Here is a 19,917-nt window from a genome sequence, read left to right on the forward strand (position 1 = left end):
GTTAGGTGAGGGATGGCGGGAAGCCGGCGGTCCTCCTGCCTTAAGGCGTAGTGCTGCTTCGGTCGGCGCTGGAGCAGGAAGCTGGATATTGGTTCCGGAGGCAGTGCGGCACATTAGCGGGCGGCGAGCGGGCTCATGCAGGTTCAGTATCTACGGCGGCAGTTCGGCAGGGACGCTATGACTGCTCTGCCCCCTCTTGGGCGGTCTCTGGGCCTCGGAGCTGCGGCGGCCATTTCTCCGCCGAGTGGGTCCCGGGGCTGCTGAGAGGCTGCGTCGATCAGTTCCAGGATGAAACCGGGACCCACTCGGTCAGTGGGTGCAGAGGTGTTTCCCCCCACCGGTGGAAGCAATCCCGGGCTCGAACGGGAGCGGAAAACCAGTATTTATTTGAAAAGGCGCATTGGGCCAGGCGGGAGCTCTCGGGCAAGCATACCAGTCGAGTCGGCTCCTGGCCACGCCCCAGAGGCGTCCTATTTTAAAATGCCTTTAGTCGTTCAATTCTTGAAAGGCTGACAAATGTTTACACTCCAACACCTTTTCAGGTGCCCATCTGAGATTTAAATCTAGTCTTAAAATTTCTCATGTGTGCTCCTTTCGAACCTTTACATTCTTGCCCATTAAGACTTCTCACTCTTCAGACAATTCTGTTGGTGGCTATAACATCAGCCCGCAGGGTAAGTGAGTTGCAGGCACTGTCTTGTAAGCCTCCTCACACCATTTTTCATAGGGACAAGGTTATTCTAAAAGTCAAACCATATTTCTTGCCTAAAATAGTTTCTGATTTTTATCTGTCACAAAAAATGCTCTTACCTTCATCCTCCGCCTCACGCTAGTAAGGAAGAGGAAAGGTTGCATAGACTGGACCCAAAAAGGGCTCTCAGTTTCTACATTTCCAGATTGGCAAATCTTCGACAATGTGACCAACTATTTGTTGGGTATACTGGGCACACATTGGGCCTTGCAGTGCCTAAACAAACCCTATCCAGATGGATAATTCTAGCAATCTCTGAATGCTATAAATTAGCTGGGAAAGAGCATCCAGATAGATTAAGGGCTCATTCATCCAGAGGCATGGCAACTTCTACGGCTCTTCAGAGTGGTGTCCCGGTGCAGGATATTTGTGCTGCGGCCACCTGGTCGTCAATGCACACCTTTGTAAAGCATTACTGCTTGGACTACACTTCATATCAAGGAGGACTATTTGCAAAAGCTGTCCTTCGTTCAGTTCATATTTAAAATTTCTAGTACTCTCCCCTCCAAAATGACCACTGCTATGGGAGTCTATCATAAAATGAGGAATACATGGGAGGACAGAATCCATTCGAAGAACAAGTTACTTACCAACTGTAACGTTCTTTCAATTGGATGTTCCTCCCACGTATTCTCATCGACCCTCCCAACCTACCCCTCGGTACAGTTTATGCCAGTTGCACTCTAACTTCCTTAAGAGCCTGAGGACTTAAAACATGATCAGTTGATGCGACCATGAACACCGTAAAAACAGAACTGAGGTAACGGGCGCTGCTCGAGCCCTTTATACAGCGGATGACGTCGATGCTCAACGGCGGCTCTCGAGGGACTTCGACTCCGCGGCCTCGAACACAGCGCCCTCTGGTGAAAAAATGTTTCAGAAGCAGCAGAGCTGGGATACGGATATCATAAGATGAGGAATACGTGGGAGGAACATCCAATCGAAAGAACTTTACAGTTGGTAAGTAACTTGTTCTTCTTAATGCGCTTTGGGATTGCTCTATGAAAGAAGGTAGCATTGGTGAAACGTGTTGGGAAAGGAGCGAAAATTCTTATGTTGTTTAAAATCATTTTTGAAGCGATAATGTCACCTGGACAGGATGTCGGGCGCATTTTCCTTAATTGTTTCTCTATGGTGGACACCGAGATAGAAGAGAAGCTGAAGTGATTTATTATTGAATTCAGTTTCTTTATCTTGTGCAGCCAACATCTCTTGGACGTTATGTGCAGCAATTTGTGCGTGTGCCTTAAGAGATTTTATCCGCAAAGGATTGCTGCATATTTATCCAGTCCGGTGTCGTAGGGTAAGGCACGTCGGACTTTAGGTGAGACTTTTCCAACCTTCTCAAGACATCCAAATGTGTTTTCATATTGTTTCCATTCGATTTCACCATTAAAATATTCTTTCCTAGCTTCATATATATCTTTTTCTATATTGTTTGTCAATGCATTTCCAGATGGTTTGATTTTCTGTAGCGTTAGTTGTCTTTGTTCCAACGTCGTTCTTTGCTCTTGAGAGCACCATTTGCAGTAATTCGTTCTCATTGGTGCTATTCTGTCAAGCATACACACCAGCTGGTAATTATACCTGGCTGCTAACGTATCGGGGACATCCAGGTCAAAAGTATTGCCCGTAATGTCTTGTAGACAGTGGTCCAGACCTTCTAGTTTTATTTCTTTTTAATTCCGGCAATTAATACTTTTTGGTGGCTTGCATTGCAAGGCTTGTTTTCCTGCCAGATTAGCCTGAAAGTTAATCATAAAATGATCCGACCAAAGACAGCATTCAGTGGCAATTGAGCCGATCTGTATGTTTCTAGAAGCGACCCAGTCCAAGATGTTGCCTTCAATATGGTTAGGTTCACGGTTATGTACAGTAACCTTAATGTTTGCTCGAGCGAGTGTGCCTCTTTATCAGCCTCATTCCCTCGCCATCTGCTAAAGACTAACATCAGGGGAGTTGATGATTTAGATTTGAGCCTCGTTAGGAGGCTGATGCAGCATTAGAAAATGAGTATAGTGTATAGGGGAGGAAGTGATTTTTAAATGCAATACCTCACAGTCCTCTCAACTTACTGGGGAGCTAGAGATGCCTCAAACCTCTAACTATAGATGCACCCCCCAACACTCCCTGAGTCTCTGTTCTGGCCAAAAAATGTGAAGCCTGTTGGAATGGCTAGCTTAATAACCGGGCCCCTTGAATCTTTAAGCTATGTTTTAGTAATGGCCATTATGCCGATTTTTACTATCAACTATATGGTCAAGGATCTTAATGGTGGAGTTACCCAGCCAACGTGTTCTGAGTCGAGCAATTTTTAGTGCAAGTCCGTCTGGCAGAAACGATTTAGAAGCCCTGTTGCAAGTTTCTCCCAAATACATTTTTCCAGTAGGAAGATTTCCAATTCTCCTAGAGCCACTAGGGATTGAGACCAGTACCAATGGTACAGCTCCACACCTTGGTTATTAATCACAGGAAGTGTCTCTGAATCGATGTTGCAGCTTGTGGTAAATGCTGTGTTCAGGTGCTCAAATGTCACTCCCTGAACTGCAGCATAGGCTGATTCCATTTCTCCTCACAACAGGGGCAGGAGTAATGTTTGCAGCAACTACCATAGATTCCCTAACAGACATATCTAGATATTTATTTACAATGGCGTCTCTGGCTATTTTCTGAGCCTCCAGAAAAGACGCCAGACATTGCTGTATTTCCATGTAACGTGGGAGGGAAACGACTGGTAAGAGAAACATTACTGACTCGAGTAAATGCTGTTAAGTCATAAGGAAATGAGTTTAAAAAAAACTCTAATGGCCTGGGCGTAGAAGCGCAGACTTGCTTGGCCCAAACATGCTGGTGCTGACTCGCCGACAGAAGGCTAAAAAGGCACACGGAATACAAAATCCAAGGGAATTGTAGTTCCGAGGTTCAGGTCACGAACAGCAGCTAAAACAGGCTGTTTGTGGCGGTAAATGTCTAAAAATACAGCGCAGAAGTAATTTAAAACATACTAAAAGTCTCAACTAAAAATTGAATTTAGATGTTTTTTAAAAAATATTTCAATATTTGTTTAAACGCCCATTTTACAACGCCCAGGACACATCAAACCAGGTGTTTAAATAAAATGGTTATATGTGATTATAACAAATGAAATTACAGAGATTGAATAAAAAATGAAAGTTTAATAACGAAAAAAGAATGTCTTTACTTTTTTTGGGTGGGGGGTTCCCTCCCCACCCATTTTAACCATATATATTATATATATTGGATCTTTTGTAAATGTTTTAGTTGTTAATGCATTCTGTTTGTTATTTGTTATAATTACTGGATACCAACAATAAAATTACACCAGTAATTAATGTCTGGAAGAGGAGGCCCTATACGGAGATGCTCGAAGTGTCAAGAAAGTCTCATAAAAGTTCCACTCTTCTCACAAAAAGGAGGAGTAGAGAATGGTTATGAGCAGAGGAGCAGTAGTGGCAGTTTTAGGAGTGGCAGCAGACGACGTAGCAGCAGAGAGAATGAAGTGAACCAGAAACTGGATATATAGAATATGGAGAAGAAGAGAAAAACATTGCAACTGTAAAACACGGACATGTAAAACAGCCTGTTAAAGTCCCAAAGGCTACAACCAGTCGGGACACAGCAGATAACTCGCTGCCTTTCGGGAGCAGAACCTGTAGGCCCCACTTCACCTACTACACCCACTAAACTAACGGGTAGAGCGAGACACGGTCCTGCATGTTCCTGTACTAGAGACACTGGGGCACAGGCGATGCTCAGCCGCGGACTGGAAGAGCACGGCGAGCAGTAAAACGGGCGCAACGCCTGGAGGCAGGAAATAGGAGAAGGCATACCCGCTCCGCCTGGGAGAAACGCATGCTGGCGTACAGCAGGCCTTTTAACTCAACATGTTTACGTGAGTGGACTTGCCGGGAGACACTTGCAGATTAAGACCAATCTGTCGCGATTATTCAGCCCCGAGATCCACAGAAGCCCACCGCTTGCAGGCAGAGACTGGGAGTTGGCAGACTCGCCTCAGAGACGCAACCAAGGGAATTCCTTGGAACGGACATTCTGGCAAACGGCTACCAGACGAACCGTGCTGCAGCGTTGAAGTGAATGAGCTGTGAGGGGAGAGAAAAGTGGTTCTGACCTTAAACTTATGATGTACCCCTGATCCTTAAACCCTTCCCCCTTTAGACTAATGTACAGGAAAAACACTAAGTAAAGGCAAATCTTCACATTACCACTAGTGCAGTGGATGAATGGAAAAAGGAAAGGAATAACACGTGGAAATAATTGACACACCATGAATGAAGAGAAAGATCATACACAGAGTATTGTCTTTCTTGGTACCAATAAACAAGCACCTATAAAACAAATACAATGCTAGTACTATAAAGAGAGGAAGTTGCCCACTCTTCTTCATGCCGGTGATTCTGGGGCTTAAAGTTGACCATTCCTGATATTCGTTATTGCTGTATGTATGAAAGACACAGGTTGAGGATTGTCACCTTGCCATTTCTGAGTTGCTTTGAACCTTGAATTACCTATTGCAGTGATGTATTCGAGGAGACCAGCAGGCTGCCGGGAAGCAACAAAGTATGTTTGATTTTTCTTTTCCCCCTTTTAGTGGGCCTTTGTAGTATTCAGAGTTTGAGGGAAAGAATAGGCTTTGGACACAGGACAGTTAACTTTTATTTTGACATCCTGACCACTGTCTCATTAGTTCGTTTTGTTGAGGCAGGGAAATCTAGTGAGGCATTTTTCCTAACCCTTTTATTATTTGAATAAAAGCATTATAGGTAAAACCGCTACCTGTGCCAGTATCTCCTTACTGTGGCCCATTACACATACTTAAGACTTTTCTATCAGAGACTTCTTCCCCTTTAGGACTAATTTATATACCGAGATATAAAACAGTTGTCATTGTAATTGTAATAGGTAGGGCTTGTAGATGGTTAAACACTGCTCAAGACATAGTTCCCAAGAAAGATCTCTCGATAGAATAAGTAATACAAAACCGATGGGAATATCCGGTGTTCAGACACACCAAATCGGTCATGCAATTCCTAGGGGCAGAGGGGGTCAGAAGGACGACACAACTATATTTTTTTCTTCTCACTGATGTTTTATTAAATTATATGCTGAAAATTCCTGACTTGCCCTAAACTATAAGGCATTCCCTAAATAACAAAATTAACTAGGGTGCCAGTCGGTCGTCTGCGAAAGTCAAAATGAAAATGCAGTCCACTGGCCAAGGCACTTTTGAGAATAACAAACATTTAGGAAAATGACTCCCTTCGCCTATTTGTGGCTTGTCCACCAATTCCAGATCATTAAGGTGTTTTTCAAAAACTGTCTTTGGTGATTCTTTTGATCAAATGATATAGTTCTCTTATAGGGTTCGGCAAGTTCTCAACCTTCCTTCTCTCTTTATTTGATTGGTCCTTCTCCTTTTAATTTCCTCTTTACAGATTGTTCAACTTTTATCTTGACTAGAGCTCACTTGAGAATTGATTTTTAGTCTCTTTTGTTCTACGTCATATTCCAGTTCCACTGGGACGAGTATGAACGGGTTTCTTCAGATACTTTGAATTGTCCAGCATTGATTCTCTATATCTTTTCACTGGGACGAGTTGGAGTGTTCCACTAATGATTCTCAACGTCTTTAGTCCCGCTGGGATGAGTATGAAGGTTCCAGCAGCGATTATTACTTTCTTTAGAAACCTAGTATTTTCTCTTCACTGGGGCAAGTATTCGTGTTCCAGTAACGATTCTCAATTTTTTTTAAACTTATGAGCTCTGCTGCTACCCAGTCTATAGGTGGCCTTCTGTAGCACACGGGTACTTTAAGAGTGTATGGCACAGCATAAATTAATATACAATTAATAAAAACATATCTCGCCGTGCTAAGTAAAAGAACATTGTTAACCATTATTCTGGCGCTAACAGCCAGTATCTCTGCTGGCTATTGTAAAGACTGGAGAGGGGTATCTGTAGAGCCACAAGAGCACCCCACCCAAGGTTCTCTATATGGTAGTTATGGACGAGCAACCATGACTTAAGCTGTCAGGAGGTAATGTAGGCTGGTTCTTAAGTACAGTGAGTCCCCAAGCCCCCACAAAGTAATGTCTACACACTGTTATGTGCTAAGGTTCAGAGATATATATACACAGTCCAGTAACACACTTTGTACTCTGGCATTTCTATAATAGCAAATCTATACAAGGCTATGTGGTACCCCACTTTACTTTTTGATTCCTTTAAAATGCATCAACTGCTGACAGTTATGATGGAGCATACAAATCTTTCAGTAAGGTGTATCAACATAGACAATAAGGAAAAAAGGCAGGTTAAGATTAAACAATGGCAGAATGCTTCTTTGGATATATATACAAAATTCTGAAGGATTCCCTCCCCACTGCCCCACCTCGGCAACCTGTAATGCATGAATTACCAAGCCCAGTCCATCAATGCTTATTAAACCTTGCTTTTTGGTTAAAAAGTTCAACCACCCCAATGTAGCTGAAGTGGAAGAGTTTCTTCGACAATATCTCTCGAGGGTGGACTCCCTTTAAAGCAGGAGCCACTGGGCGTCGAACCTTGAGGAAAGGTGGAACACTGGCGTCGATACAGCAGCTTTGACCTTTGCGTTGCTCTACGACAATCGTTCATGTAAATCCTGGGAAGATGAGGCATGTGGTCTACCTGGATGCAAAGTGTTTGGTGCTGCAAATCAGACTCAGTGAGGGATGCAGGGCATCGGGTGTCTAGAGTTGCTTCTGCTGTCCTCTGGCTCGGGATGACTTCGGCGGTCAAGACTCGGCCATGGGCTGGACCTCAGATCTTCACTCTGTCAGTGCCCTCGGGACGTCTTTGTAGACTTCGGGTGGCGGGAATCCCACTGGCAGACTTTCCAGACTTAGCCACTTTCTCTGGCAGGACGAAGTGGTCAACGGTGATGGCAAGCGAGCCCTCTGTCAAATGTTCTTAGGAAAAAGTGGAGCTTTCTCGGCTCCGGGTGTCGAGCAGTACGGCGTCAATGTGTTCCCGCTTCTGGGAGACACAACTCGACTGGCTTCCAGCGGTCACGGAAACCTTCTGAACCCCGGTCAACGGCAATGGACTTTGATGTCCCGGCGCTTCCCTTCAGGATTCTCGGCGGACCCCTTCTCCGGTCCACAGCCTTTCAGGACTGGCTTCCGGGGTTCCTCGATGAAGAGCAGCAGGTTTTGGAAGATGGTCTCATGTAGCTCGGGGAGAGGTCTCCTGGCCAGGTCCTTTCCCGGATCAGTCCTCGACAGACTCAACAGCTTTTAGATTTCTTCAAAGGAATGCAGCAACAATCTTCTTCCAGCTGGACTTCAAGGATAAGTTTCAAGTTTCAACTTCAGCTTCTGAACAAATTGGTAAGAGGTCCCCAGATATACACATCCGTCCCTCATTCATTCTGGCTGAGCCAGGCTCAGTCAGCCAATCACACAGAAGGGCATTCATGCAGGCAGGCAGCCAATCCGACTCACATGCATTCAGGCCATTCACTTCCACCAAGGCACCCATAACAAGGAATGTGGATTGGGGCAAGCACCCAGCCTTTCAGCACACCACACCGCATTCATGTCAGTTTCAGGCAGGGCTGTCTCATTCATTGCCACACACACACACAAACCAGACACCCAGAACACAGAAGGCATATTGGTCACACACTCTATTCACTCAGGTCCCACCCCAAGGGTGTACCCACACCATACAGTCACTGGGAAGGCTCCAGCCAGTCTGGTCTGGTCTTTCCCACAACACTATATATGGTTCTTCCACCCAACAGCCAGTCAGGGGAAGGGACCGAGTCGGGGCTTCTCAGGACTTTGAGAAAACAAGCTAACTGGGAATAGAAACCAAGAGGCCACAGGGGCCATCTTGACTTCTATCAGGAATCCACCGATTCCTATGGCAGGGCCTGGGTATCCCAAAATGGAGGCTTGTCGGAGCTCCTGTCCTATCGGCATGAAGCTGACACCAGCCCATACCCTGCTCTGTGGACAACAGAAAGGTGCCCAAAAACATACACTAGGGTACAAGGTTGTACCCCCCCCCCCCACCACCGATGGGTGGCATAAGGGTATTCCAAGGGTCTCTGTTCAACACAACCAAAAAGAGGAAGTGCTGCACTACCAATGGTCCCAACTGGACTCCTGTGCAGAAAATAACACGGAACACACATGATCAGGAAGTACAGGACGGGGAGATGGAGGTCCTGTCCCTCAATGCATTTCCAGCATCACAGCTATCATTCCCTGACAGTTACCAGACAGCGATCTTGTACTCGCAAATGACTGAGGGCCTGTAAGTCAGGAGCATAGAGTACATGGACTACTAGAATGCTTGGATGCTTTCTGTATCTATTACAATTCCGCCAGAGACCTTGAGTCCTTTGTGCAGTGTTCCTAATGAAAACATGGCAGGCGTTGTGGTGTGCACTACGGGTTATGTCTGTTTTGAAGGAGTAGGTATGATTCTTCATGACCATGCTTTTCTGGGTTAACTTTTAATTTTATTTCACTTGATAATCTCTTCGCTTTATTAGTGTTGAATAATCAAGCTAAGATTGACCAGCTTTTTCATTGTTTGTATTCACACTTTCTTCAGGTGACACGCTCTACATTATTATATGGTGGTTTCTGAGAAAATCTCTATCAGTGTGGCACGGCAATGCAGTGGGGGTAGTTAAGACAGTGTTTCAAGGAGCCCTGTAAGTGGACATTATGATCTGCAATCAATGAGAAACCCTGTGCAGGAATCCGAAAGCCATGTATAAAAACAATGCAGCAGCGCTTTGGGGCAGTGGTGCTTTGAGACTGGGTGTGACATTCATTGCAGCAGGGTGCAACATTTGCAGCCTCCACCAGCAATTGGGTAGAGAAATGTGACTCTTAACAAGTAAGAAATGATGTGTTGTGTGTATGTATAGCATTGAGGTGGCAAGTGAATTTTTGTATGACTGGCTAGTAGCTTGCAACTTGAATTGTTGCCTCTTGCTCATGTCCCGTATGCAAGTCCAGCTATATGGACCACTTTAGTCGGAAAGAGCAACAAGTAAAGTGATAACAAGGACCAACTATATAGCCTGTGTTCCAAAATGAGTAATTGTTTGGGTGATTTGTTGATGGCTCTAGGCAACTTGGTTTCTGTTGCTTGCATCGTACGGCCTTGGGGTGTCCAAATCCTATGACTGTCGCTCGAGGGACGGTGATTGTTCAATTCAAATTGTATTACCTTTAATTGAGCAGTGGATGGACACATCGTTATGACTATTAGCAGGGATCGAAATTGGCATTTGTTGATCAGAAACAAAAAGCAGCTCCTGGGTATGCGGCATAACTAATTTGGCATTAGCAACTTCCTGGGAACCAGGAGGAGGTAGTACATAGTGTGCAGCAAATCTAACTTTGCGCAAGATGCAAACTCTAACTTTTTGTCCATTTCATTTAATCCAATTTGCTCTAAATGTCTCTTAAGTGTGTTGGTTATCATCCTTTATACACATTCCCCAACATACATAGTTAAAATCACATAGCTAGATTTGTATGGCACCACTTGCATCAGAAGTCAAAAGAAGCTCCTGGTAGTTGTTGGTTTTAAGCTAACCAGGCCCCACTTGGCTATAACCAGGAGCTAAATGGCACCCAACTCCTGGCAATTTCGAGCCCTGCGATTAGTCTGACTGTTCAGTATCTGCCTAAAGACAGTGTGACTTAGCTTTTTCCCAGTCTATACATGCTCTCATTAGAACTTTGGAAGCCAGAGTTGCCTTTTCTCGATGATCTTTGATTCCTTGTTGGTATTCACTGTATTCATTGCGCCCTGTGCAGTACTGACGTTATTTGTGATTTAACCTGATCTTACTAATGTTCAGTCATCTTGTGCTAAGTAACCGGATTGGTTCAGAAGATGTTCTGCTATTTTTCAATACTGCATTTATCCCTTAGTGCAGCACACAGGTGGAATTCTACCTCCAACAACTGGCTGAAGCACTTCCTTCACCCAGCTTGTTTTGCCAGGTTGCTTTTGGGAAAGAGTGTGGTAGACAGTGAGCGACGATCAGCCAGCGAGCGACGATCAGCCAGCCTGTAGAGAGGGAGGTGAGGGAATCTATGGTAGCCCCTTAAACCATTTGTTTGTGTCCTGTGTGATGAATCTGATGATGTTCTCCCTCCTTTCCCTGAGAAAGTCTCTCCCTATGTGGCCAGGGAAAGGTAGAAACTTCCTGAACCTGTGGGTGGCTATGTGAGGGAGAACCACATGGGTGAGACTGCCCTCATGGCAGTGGAGAGACCTCCTAGGATGAGACCTGGCATCCCCTCTTTCCCTTGGGAGTTGATTACACCCAAGACTCTATGGCTGTTAGGCTCACCTGGTCTCCACAGGGGTGCCGAACGAAGCTTGACGGTAACTCTCCACCAGGATCACATGTAGCGGAGTGGTGAATGACTCGACGTGCCCTCGGTTTTGCCCTTCCGTCACGAAAGAAGATTTGCCTAAAATGTTGAAATCGGATGTTAACTAGCCGTAAGGAGGAGGACCGACTTCCACCTCCCGTGATCTCCTTATGCACCTCTCTACTATGTCTCGCCTTAGTGTTATGAATGGCGGACTCTCCATCCTGCGACTGTATGCAGGGGTGCGTAGCAGTTCAAGGATCTAGTTACTTCACTGATCCTGCAGATTACTGAAGAGTTCCAGGCAACTATGACTCAGTGGGTAAATCTTTATGCCAATACTCCTTGGTATAGATTACTTTAGAGTTCAAGTTGCCAAAAGTTCACTCCTTTGCCTTTTTTCTTTGCGGGTTCCCCTTTGGTGCATCTAATGAAGAGTGACTCCTCTCCGAAAATGGTGAGCAGAATTCCAAGGTGAGTTTCCACACTAGCGTGATGCGATAATGTCTTAACTTACAAATTGTTCTTCTGAGCAACTAACCTGCTGTTCCTTTTCTCTTCTGCAGGTGCGGTGCCTCCGGAGTGGCGATCGCGTGATGGTGTCTCGAGGGACCGCAAGAGAGTGCAACCTTCAGGAGAGTATTAGTGCTGCCTAAGATTGAAATGTCTTTAATGAGGCATTTTCCCTTTGCACAGCTAACCTGATGCTTTCTTTTCTGTTCGGCAGATGCGGCAGCTCCGGAGCGGCGATCGCTTGATGGTGCTACGATGGATCGCAAGAGTGAGCAGCCTTCTGGTGAGTATTAGTTCTGCGCAGTGTTGCAATGTCTTTAACGTGGTCCTTGCTCTGCGCGCTAACCTGGTTTTTCCTTTTCTGTTCGGCAGATGCGAAGGCTCCAGATCGATCGAGATGGAGCATCGGGTAAGAGCCTTGTTCTGTTTTCTCCTCTTTCTTCCTTTCCTTCCTTACAGGCAGCGGTTCGTGAAGACCTCGACGGGCGTGGCTGAAAACCGGGCTGAAGTTAGCAGACTTGGTGAGCATTACGCTGCAGGAGTGCAGAATAATGCAAAGCGTGTTCTGTTCTGAGGGTTTGGTTTATATAGCCTCAAGAAGTAGTCCCAGGTTAAGTAGTCCCTCCAGCATGTCTCAGACTGGGCTGCACATGATTCCTCTTCCCCTGCAAACTGCCTTGCTTGAGAGGGCAGTATGAGCCTGGCGCCAGGACTGAATGCAGGAAGCCCTTAAGCAATCCTTTGGGGCCTTAAAGGTCCCCATAGGTGCCAGTACCTGGGGCAGGTGTCAACTTCCTTCTCCTGTTGGGGTTGAGTGTCCGAGTTTCCCTCCTCCACCTCCTCACCTGAGTAATCCGTGTCCTCTTCTACTGGGCTCAAGGATCTGTGGGATATAGTCCTTTTCTTTCTTGTTGTGTAGCATGGGTCTCGTACGGGAGGAAGCCACAGTGAAGGCTACTTGGGAGCACTTCCTGGGGCCTCCTTCCCGGAAGGGACCAATACGGGGAAAAAGCCAAATGTGGCCAAAAAACCCTCTGAACTGGATACAAGCAGCAGAGTAAGAAAAGCCTGGCAATGGGACCTCGAATGGCCAGATCCCAACCGGTACCACCAGGGATAGTGGAGCAGAGTGCGGAAGGTACTCCCGCTGGAAGAACCAAAACGATAGGTGGAAGCACTTAGGAGGAGAGAAAAGAAAGCAGGGAAAGAGAGAGAGAGAGGCGGAGGCACCGCAGGGTACCGTAGACCTGTGCGCAAAACCGCGCACAGGAAGGCAGCACAATAACAGGGAGAGCAGAGGAGGAGAGAAAATGAATAATAAGGCAAGATAAAGAGGCCGGAGGAGTCCGGGAAATAACACTGCGTAGCGCAACAACGGCAGCGAAAGCAAAACACAGCTGACCGAAAGGTTGCAACGCGCAGATGTCAAAAAGGGGTGTGCCTAAATAGTTCTACGTGCATCATGTGAAAAAGAAGTAGACCGCTACGTGCGTGTAGACGAAAGCGTGGTGGGAATCGGGAAGTACGGTGGAGACTCAAACGGGGCCACAGACGCCAGTATCCTATGCATCGCATGACAGCAGGCTGGTCTGCTTCGATGAATGGGAGCAAGCACCGTGACAGCGGCATACTGTGATGTTGGGTTGGAGCAGCCAAGAATGACTAATGATGAAGCCCCTACATTCTCTGTCAAAACCAGTAAAAGATATGAAGACAATTACAGACTTTAGTACACCTAGAGTGACTACAAGTACTGAGACAAAGAAGAGGACTAGTAGTAGTAGAGAGCTCCCCATAAGAACCAATGTGCTCTGTCTAGTGATTTTCCTCATCCAATTGGTACAAGCCCATTTCAACAGCAGGTGGGAAAACTGTAAGAGAATCGTCATCCTAGCACCAGCTGGGAGTTCGGCAACTGGAATGTGATTAAGGCGGCGGCAGCCGACCGAGAGAAGTCTGTGTCCGGGCCGGAGGTCTGTTGTTGTGGGCTCCGGAATTGCTGAGGCGGAACGCAAAGCCATAGGGGGTGGGGGGAAAAGCTTTGCACTGGCATGCAGAGCCTGAGCATAGGGCAGACCGCCTACCGCTGCAAGATGGAGCCACCAGCACAACGCAAAGACGCGGCAGCCAGGCAAAGACCTGAATGAGTTTGGCTGAAGCAGGAAGGATGATGCAACATCGGTGAGCCAGCGATGGAAGGTTGGGACACCGGGCCATTGACTGGGAAACCTAGGAAGGTGTTCCGTTGATGTCGGGAACAGGAACCCCGCTGCATACATCATCCTAGTCCCCGTACATGGGGACCTGGGAAATAAGGGCACGCAAAAGTTAACAAGCCTGTGACAAGGTAAAAGGGAACCAGCGGAAGAAACGTACCCCCCTTTGCTTTTGGTGAACATTGTAAGAAAGCCCAGGCAGGAGAGTATACCAGGCATAGTGCGAGTCTGGGACCCGCACCCAATTGGGTTGAACTTGTGAAGGCTTCAGTAATGGAAACAAGGGAAGACGCATGCCCCTATGGGTGCCTGAACATTGTAAGAAAGTCCTGGCAGGCAGGTATACCATGCACAGCAAAAGTTTACCAGGCAATAAATCAAGACGGCTGGCAGGAGAATATATCTGGCCTAGTGTGATTCTGGGATATGCACTCAATTGTGTTGAATCAGTGAAACCTTTAATAAGAAGTGTGTCCTCTGTCTGACGGAAGAAGGTCTGAGAGGCGCTCAATTCTATGCTGTATTCTGTGTTTGGAAACTATATACAACTCTGGGGAAGGGAGCTAAGACCCCCTAAGACTGTGAACAGTTATGAAAGCTCAAGGGAAGATACATGCCCCATGAGAATTAGAACTGTTTACTCGTGAAAGATATGGAAACGCAAGGGAAGGCCCATGCCCCTTGAGACCTTCGATTGTGAGATTTAAGAGGAGGAAAGAGAACCTCTTGAAAGTGTGAAACCCAGGGGAACGTAACCATGCCCCCTGGGCTGGAAAGGTGAATATATTGTGGAAGTCAAGGAGAAGAAATGGGAACCCCTCTGAATTGGTTAGTTACACTCCACCTGATGATTGTGGAACGTTGTGTTGGAACATTGGAAAAAGCAAGAGATGGGCAGTTGAGTCTATACCCCTTTGTACATTATTTTGAGCTTGGCTTGCAAGGGTCAGGTTAGAATTTTGAACATGGGACAGAGCTCTTAATTTTTGGAAATTCTGACACTGATAGCCATTAGTTAGTTTGAGGCAGGGAAACCCATCGTAGTGCTAGGGCGAGATGGGTCTTTATCCAACCCTCTTTTTACTTTCATAAAAATCTATAGCAACCATCACAATGCCTGTGTCTGAGTCTTACTCGTGATTCATTACACCTGTCAAAGTTGATGAGTAGGCTTGTATTCCTCGATTTTGCAAGAACCTTTTTTCATCTCTGGGGACATTTGTAACCTGATCAATGGATTCTGCATTTGAATCCTGCATTTGAAGACAAGCTTTTATCAGGTCCCATTGCTACTGATATGTTGGAGTGACTTTTTTGTAAAGTTCAAAACATTAATGGTTTGGCTAGATTTTGATTAAGGAAACAATTGTTGATTTTTTTTTTTTTGTTTTATTTTTTTCTTTTCAAATGTTATTAGCTTAATATGTTTAATATTTTAACCAGAGCTAAAAGAAAAACACAGTATCATACCCTCCCCCAATGAAGGGAGGAACAAAAAACCCACTTGGCTTTCTTTCTTAAGCAAGCAGTAGGAGACCTTAAGCAAAATGTTCAACTGGTGGAGAAACCACCTGAATAGACCAATCTGCTTGGTCACTTTTCCAGTCCACCACCCCAAATTTAAGGAACACTGTAGCCCAAAATCACCAAATGATAGGGTTACCTGGGAGGTCCCAAACACTAATGGTTTAAGGGTTCTCCAATTAATGCAAACTTGTCAAAACAAGCAAAAGTAGTAGGCATTAATGTAACTGTTACTGAGGACCCTCACCTGCCAACGTGTACTTGGAAGCATACACTGAATATATGAAGGGTAAAGATGCTCATAGAATTTCTTTTTTAATTGAACAGAACAACCTAGGTTGGAAAACATTATGGATAATTTACTTATGAATTTGAATAAATCCTTGCAACCTCATGTGGGTAATACTAAAGGCACAGGTGTGGCAAAATCTGTGACCTGTCTGAGAGACTGGGACATGAACTGCACATGAATGTAGAACCAGATATGCATGAAGTTTAAATGTTTGATAGATGCGAAGCATTGCTATAAGGCCATTTTTGATTTAACATGTGAAAATAAAAAGGATAGCTCAAGTCCCTTTTTATTATTGAACAAATGGCAAGTAAGATCGCACACAGGCCTTGTGATAGTATTACTAGCAATTTTGGAAGCACTTACCATCTTGACCAACGCCACTAATGCTCCACCACGTAAGAAGGCCCAAACAGAATATACTATTTTTTTTTTTTCAATACATTTTTATTGGCAGATTTTCATAGAAACAAGTGTGAATTAGAAACCAACAAACCTTCCCTTAAACCCCCGTCAACCCCCTCCCTTCCCTCTCCTCCCCACTGCCCCCCCCCCCCCCCCAGATCCAATAGGTTCACTGACAACTCAAATTCAGCAAATGAAATGGAGACATTAGCAACGGCAGACATGAGTTCACAGGTCTGATTCGTCCTTAGGACGTATTATGCCCAATAGTTCAATCGCCTTGGGGCACCAGCCACGGCGGGCACCCGCCCTTAGAAATGACAAAAGACTGGCCCAGTCAGAGTAAAACCACATGTGAGACCCCTGAATCGAGTAGGTGAGCCACTCCATATCGACCAGTGTCAAAAGTTTCGCGACCCACTCATGCTCCTGTGGAGGGTCCTTTGAATTCCACTTTCTATCCAGGACCAATGCAGCCGACATCATTATCGCCTACAGTTTGCGGTCAGCTTTGGTGGGCAGGGTTGTGAGGATAACATTAAGGTCTAGTAAGTCCCGCCCTCAACCGCCGGTCTGCTGGATCCCTAACACCTGGGCAATCGCCCGCTGAACTAGAGACCAAAATAAGTCCAGTTTCGGGCACTCCCACCAAATGCGAGCCCAGGAGCCCACTGCACCGCACTCCCTCCAACAATTCACTGAAATCGTGGGGTATATTTTATTTAACCTGAGCGGGGTGCGGTGCCATCTCAGTAGGAGCTTCAACCAAATCTCACGGATTTGAATAGACCTTGCAAGTTTCGGGATTTGGGACCACAGCCTGAGCCATTCCTGCTCCTCTATGCCTGACCCAAGATCCTGCACCCATTTGCTCATGTTAGTCTTGGAGTGTATAGTTTCTTCCCATTTTATGAGTTTGTAAATGGATGAGACCACCCCTTTGTCACCCGTCTCTGTGTCTAGATATTTTTCAAAGTGGGTAAGGGAGCGAGAGCCCGCCTGCTTTACTGATGGATGGGAAATCCAATGCCTGATCTGGAGGTACGAAAACCTCTGCTTCTATCCCACTCCAAAGTCCTTCTTACACTGCTCGAACTGTTTCACTTCGCCCCCACTAGCATATCTTGCAGCATCCTGCAGCCTCCAGAAAACCATGGATCAAAGCTCTTCTCGTACGTGGCCGCTGGAGAGAATTGCGAGTTACCATGCAGGGGTGAGTACGGGGAGGGGAAGGAGGTGATCCGGGCTCTCACGCTGGCTTGAACCCATGCATCCCCTGTCGTTGATGTTGTTGCACTACAATACATTCTGGTCGGCCTATCTTGCTTCGGCACCCACAGGACCCCCTCCAAGTCTTTCCCCACAACTGCTCTGTCCATCGACCTCCACACCTTGCCCCTGTCATTCCTTTGCCAGTCCCTAATGACCCTAATCTGTGCTGCTAGATAGTACACTCGGAAGTCTGGTTCCCCTACTCCCCCTCTGTCCGGCAAAGCTTTCATAATGGATGCCGCCACCCTTGGGCGCTTTCGGTACCATACGAACCGACTAGTTATTTTTTGCAGGGCTCTGAAGAAAGAAGTAGGTACTCAGACCAGTATAGTCGCGAAATGACACAGGAGCAGAGGAAGAATTGCCATCTTTAAAGTGTTGATTCTACTCAACCACGATTTCTCCAGGGGGCCTCAGTTCACCAGCTTCGATTTAACCTTCTGAAGGAGTGGGGGGTAATTTGCTATATATAATTGCTCCACAGTCTTGGTCAGCTGGATACCCAAATACTTCAGCGAGGAGTCAACCCATCTATAATTATAAGCCTTTCTGAGGTCTTGGGTAGCGGATGATGACAAGGTAAGGGGAAGCGCTTCAGACTTATGGAAATTGATTTTTAGGCCAGCTACATGACCAAATCTGTTCAGCTCTCTTCCCACCGCCTGCAATGAGGTGATCGGGTAGGTCAATGACAAGATCATATCATCCGCAAAAGCTGTGATTTTATGGATCTCTCCCCCAAATGGGATTCCCTTGATATCATCAGCCTCTCTCACCGTCTCCAAAAACGGTTCCAGGTGGAGGGCATAAAGGAGCAGCGACATCGGGCAGCCCTGCTTGGTAGCTCTTCCCACCCGTATCGGGACGGAGACTTGGCCATTTATTGCCAGTTGTATAACTGGGTTTTGATAGTTTGCCCTTACCCGTGTAATAAATCCTGGGCCAAATCCCATTCGACCCAAGACCGCAAACAAGAAGCCCCACTCAACCCGATCGAAAGCCTTCTCGGCGTCAATCGCCAGAAGAAGGGCCGGGATATTCTTTTTCCGGGACTTTTCAACCAGGTGTGCCAGTCGTCTGAGGTTTGTCTGCCTTTTATAAACCCCGACTGGTCGCGATGAATTAGTTTGGGGAGGATGGATTTGAGGCGATTGGCCAGGATTTTAGCATGAATTTTGGCGTCCACGTTTATTAAAGCAATTGGGCGGTAGGATGCGCAGTCAGTCGGATCTTTGCCCTGTTTATGTATCAAGATTACCTTGGCCTCATTCATAGAGTTGGGGAGGTTTCCCGTGGACCCTATGCAGTTAAATAGTTTAGTGAGGATGGGAATCAGGTTTTCTTTGTGGGTTTTGTAAAATTCAGAGAAATGCCCATCAGAGCATGGGGCTTTACCGGATGGAAGGTTGTTAATAACTCTCCTCACTTCATCCGCAGTAATCTCGACTTCCAGCGCGTCCCTATCGTCCTGCGATAACCGTCGAACACCAGCATCACGTAAATATGCTTCCTGGTCTGTGCTTTTGGGGAAGCTTGAACTATAGAAGGCAGCATAACATTTAGTAAATTCACCCTCGATGTCGGAGTTCAACGTGAGTAAGAATCCTCCCTCACCCTTTACTTTTAGTATAGTCTTATCACCTTTCCTCCTTACGCAACCTTCTGGCCAGCAAGCGGTCAGCTTTGTTGTCTTTGACATACCTTTGTCGCTGCCGAAGAAGGTTACGTTTGGCCGCTCTTGTTTGTATGAGGTTCAGCTGACCTTGCACTGCCCGGTATTCCTTTTTGGTGGCAGCCAACAATCTAGAGCCCATGCGAGCCATAACCTCAAGTCTTTCTTCCAGTCGTAGTTCCTCCAACATTAGTTCCCTTTCCCTTCTGGGTTTGATTGCAATGATCCTTCACCTAATTGTAGGCTTAAGGACTGTCATGATCACAGCAAAAGGTTCTAGGGGTATCCCAAAAAGGGACTGGACATCAGCTTATTATTGGTTAGAGGAACAGCAACACAGTGAGTGGGTGGACTTAGACTAACACTTCCTGACTACCTAGCATGGCTGCCCTAGTTGTTCTCCAGTCAGTGTTGTGCGGTCTAGCTGTTGTCACTCCATTGGTATTTAAGCCCCTCCCAGCGTGCGCTCCCTGCTTTGCGTCTAGTCAGTTTTGCCGACGCTTACCTATACCCGTGATTCCTGTCAGGCTCGTAATTTCATAGTTCTTAGAAGCAACAGTTTAGCGACCATAGTTTATAGCCTCTTCCCTCTCACATTAGCTTAACTGATTTTGTGACGGAAACCTTCGGAAAATTCCCTCTGTTACTCCTGTCAGGTCATAGCAGACATTGGTGGCGTTGTGACGAGCGTATTGCTCTAGCGAGCCTCCGCCTAAACTCGCGTTTTCAAATTTTACCTGAAGCGAGTTTATTACGCACTTCTTGTTCCAGTTAGGCGGCAGTCTCCGAGCCTCTCGCTCTTCGTCTACAGCCCCGCTTGAATTCTCAACAACCCA

At 46.2% G+C, this 19,917-nt stretch overlaps 1 protein-coding gene across 4 annotated transcripts in view; it reads left to right on the forward strand.

Annotated features, from left to right (window-relative positions):
* The window catches only part of SENP1 (SUMO specific peptidase 1), a 1,568,779-nt gene that overhangs the window by 40,493 nt on the left and 1,508,369 nt on the right, over window positions 1–19,917 (forward strand). Inside the window, exon 2 of one of the 4 annotated variants that reach the window (XM_069653455.1) lies at window positions 1,954–2,075. The exons of the other annotated variants lie outside the window; for them this stretch is intronic. The gene's annotated coding sequence lies outside the window, so the exon portion shown is untranslated. The remainder of the gene's footprint in view (window positions 1–1,953; window positions 2,076–19,917) is intronic. 4 annotated transcript variants of the gene reach the window in all.

The sequence above is a fragment of the Ambystoma mexicanum genome, chromosome 3q (assembly GCF_040938575.1).
Source record: "Ambystoma mexicanum isolate Mex_15411 chromosome 3q, UKY_AmexF1_1, whole genome shotgun sequence".
NCBI lineage: Eukaryota > Metazoa > Chordata > Amphibia > Caudata > Ambystomatidae > Ambystoma > Ambystoma mexicanum.